Consider the following 4,075-nt stretch of genomic DNA (forward strand, 5'->3'; position numbering starts at 1 on the left):
ATATAAATATCTTGAGAGAGAGAGAGAGAGATTAAGAATGAGATTAAGACTGATTTATTTTCAGGAATTGATTCACATGATTGTGGAGGTTGGCAAATCCACAAACTTTAGGCAGTCTTGATTCTAAAATCTGTAGGCCATGAGCAAGTTGGAAATTTTGACATGATATCTATTTATTCTTGAGACAGGATTCTTTATCCTTCTGGAAACCTCAGAATTTTCTCCTTCAACTGGTGAGATGAGGCCCACCCATATTGTGGAGGATAATCTGCTTTACTTAAAGTTAACTGATTTTAAATGTTAATCATTATCTAAATACTTATAGCAACATCCAGACTAGTGTTTGACCAAATAATTGGGCACCGTAACCTAGTCAAGTTGACAAATAAAATTAATCATCACATTACCTCACAGGATTCTTAAGTATTCTGTAAGTTTATTCTCAGTCATTTCCTCCTTTAGTGATAATCATTACTCTTACTTCTACCACCATACATTAACTTTTCTGATTTTGAATTTTTGCTAAATAGAGTTGTATCACATGTGCCTTTTTGGTCTGGCTTCTGGTTTTGAACATTATATCTAGAGACTCATCTATAATTTTGTATCTAGAAGTTTGCTCATTCTCATTGTTGTGTAATGTGCCACAATATTCTTCCACAATATGTTTTCTTTATTATACTGCTAGATAATAGGGTGAGTTCCAGTTTTGGGTTATTGTGAAAAACACATATGAATATTTTTGTATAGCTCTTTTAGTGGGCAAATGTACTCATTTTTGTTAGGAATATACCTAGGATTAAAATTCATAGGTCAAAGAATAGGCATCTTCTTAGCTTTAGTAGATACTGGCAGACAGTTTTCCAAAGTAGCATACCATTTTATACTCCCATAAGCAGTATATGGGAGCTCTGGTAGCGTAGTGCCTAAGCCATTTGATTGCTAACTAGAAGGCTGGTAATTCAAACACTTCAGCCACTCTTCAGAAGGAAGACTGGGCAACCTACTTCCATAGAGATTTTGAACATTATATCCAGAGATTCATCTATAATTGCTAAATAGAGTTGTATCACATGTACCTTTTTGGTCTGGCTTCTGGTTTTTACATCTGCCTCAGAAATCCAAGGAAGAGTCACTATGAGTCGGATCCTACTTGATGACAGTGAGTTTGTCTTTTTTTTTTTTTTAAAGCAGTATGTGAAAGCACATTTTTACCAACCCTTGTTATTGCCAACTTAATTGTAGTTATTCTGGTTGTTTAGTTATTCTGATTTTTTTTCATTACCTTTCCCTGATAAATAATGAAACATCTTTTTATATGCTTATTAGCCATTTGGATATCTTCTTCAGTGCCTGTTGAATTCGTCTGCCTTTTTTTTTTTTAAATTGGGTTTCCTGTTTCTTGTTCACATTGACTTGTAGCACTAGCCCCAATTTTAAATACCCAGCTTGATACCTAACCATTGTTCAATATCGCCCTGAAAGGGGGTGGGTTGTAGTTGTCGTTGTTATTTGCCCTTGAGTCGGACCCGACTCATGCCACCCCTCCTTGGGTTTCTGAGGCAGTATCACTACGGAAGTAGATTGCCCAACCTTCCTTCCGGGGTGTATAGTAGCATGAGATAATTCCTGAAGGTCTCACCCTATATGGAGATGGAGGCTGGTCCAAGAGAAGGGAGAGTGCAATTGTTCATTGGCCAGAAGACACCTGACAAGACATCCATTCAATAGGATTTTGTTGTTGTTGTTGTTGTTATGTGCCTTTGAGTAGGACCCGACTCATAGCGACCCCTTCTTGGGTTTCCAAGGCAGTATCACTATGGAAGTAGATTGCCCCATCTTCCTTCCAGGGAGTGGCTGGTGGGTTTGAACCGCCAGCCTTCTGGTTAGCAGTCAAGTGCCTTAGCCACTATGCTACCAGAGCTCCCAATAGGATTTTAGTGGCAAGAATTTTGTTTTCAGAATAATTGCCTTATTTGTGTGTAGTTCTTTGAATTTTTTACACAGAAGTCTGGCGGTTCAAACCCACCAGCCACTCCTCGGAAGGAAGATGGGGCAATCTACTTCCGTAGTGATACTGCCTCGGAAACCCAAGGAGGGGTCACTATGAGTCGGGTTCGACTCGATGGCACACAACAACATTTGTGTAGCTGCTACCACAGTCAGGATACAGAACACCCCCAAATGCTCCCTCAAGCTGTCCCTTTGTAATTACACACTTCCCCCATCCCAACTCTTGGCATCTGCTGATAGGTTCTCCATCATTATAGTTGTAATGAAGGCTTTTTTGAGTGAATACTGGATCCCCAACAATGTATCAAGATAAATGTCCTGGTCAAGAATGAGACTGAATTTTTTCTCATAGTGATAACATTTGTGTATGTCAGTATACTCTTAGATGTGCTCTCCAAATATTTAATTTCATGAAATATACTCATGACTTGTTATGTGCCATCAAGTCAGACCTGACTCATAGCAACCCCTCCTTGGATTTCTGAGGCGGTATCGCTATGGAAGTAGATTGCCCACCCTTCCTTGCCAGGAGTGGCTGGTGGGTTTGAACCACCAGCCATCTGGTTAGCAGTCAAGTGCCTTAGGCTCTACACTACCAGAGCTCCCTGTATCCAGTATATCAGGCAGTATTACTGGTTATCTGAAGGTTTAGAAATTAATTTGTCTAACCAATATTTATTATGAAACACAAACATTATTCTCTTGATATTGTGCTATACAAAACTCATGGTACTCTATATTTGAAATCAATGTGTAAAAAAAAAAAATTCTTGTCAGTTATTTTTCATTGAAGCTAAAGTTTCCAGGCTGCTGGATTGTTGCCTCTGTGTATCTTCTCAGGTAACCTTCCCCAGGGCCTTAGTTCCTGGTGTCATCTTTCCTTTCCAAAACTCAAGGTAGGTCCTCAACACAACACTTAGCTCCTGGTTTATGATAAAGGAAAATTGCCCAAATCTGATTTGAGACAGACATTTTTTCAGTATGTAATTCACAACCTTCTACTAGGAAGGAAATTAAAATTGGTGATAAAATGCTTAAGCAGTTTTACATTAAAATTTAATGAGATTAAGACCTCTTCTGGGAAACTACCTACCCATCTACTTAGCTGCCTGGCAGTCAGAAGTCTAACGATCTTCTCAACCAGACATTCTTTTTCCATGTATGCAATGTAACGACGATGGTCTCATTTTTCCTTTTTTCTATGAAATGTCCTTTGCAAGGTCAAACACTGAGTAGATTATAGGCCACTCCCTTTCTACAAGTTTGAAATAAAACATTAACCCATGATCATAATGAAATTATCTGATAAACCCCAAAACCCATCAGCATTAAGTTGATTCAGACTTATAGCAACCCTATATGATCTGACTCGATGGCAGTGAGTTAGGTTTTGCTTTTATAGGACAGAGTAGAACTGCCCCACAGGATTTCAACAGCTATAAATCTTACAGAAGTAGACTACCATCTCTTTCTCCTCTGGAACAGCTGCTAGATTCTGACCACTGGCCTTTTGGTTTGTAGCCAAGTGCTTTAACCACTGTGCCACCAGGACTCCTCTAAGTTATCTGATTGGATTTTTTAAACTTTTCTGTCTTCTTTTCTTTTCTTTTTGAAATCTGTTCCGCCTTCACAGAGCCTTCTGTCAAGAAGAAAATTGACTTGGTATTGTACTTCAGTCATAAAAGATGTTACCACTGGGGAAAATTGGGAGCAGGGCATATGTGATCTCTTGGTATTATTTCTTACAAATGCATGTGGGTCTACAATTATCTCAAAATAAAAAGGCAAAAAAGAGAGATGCGTGCCATCTTTTCTTTCTTTTTTCTTTTTGTTTTAAAACATCCTTTGCTTTGTTCTTCTATGGCATTTTCTTTAGTGCTCCAAGAATCACGTTCACCTTCCCTTAGGCCTCTCTTCCTATCAGTCCTCCAACTGCCTTTCATCTCTATGGTATTTTCTTACATATCATAGCTATGATACATACTCATCTCTGTGCTTATATTAGACTTTATATTAATTAATTAATATTAATATCAATAGACTTTATCAATATCAATTATTA

The sequence above is a fragment of the Orycteropus afer genome, unplaced genomic scaffold (assembly GCF_000298275.1).
Source record: "Orycteropus afer afer isolate SDZICR_OR568_19922 unplaced genomic scaffold, OryAfe1.0 scaffold00281, whole genome shotgun sequence".
Lineage (NCBI taxonomy): Eukaryota > Metazoa > Chordata > Mammalia > Tubulidentata > Orycteropodidae > Orycteropus > Orycteropus afer.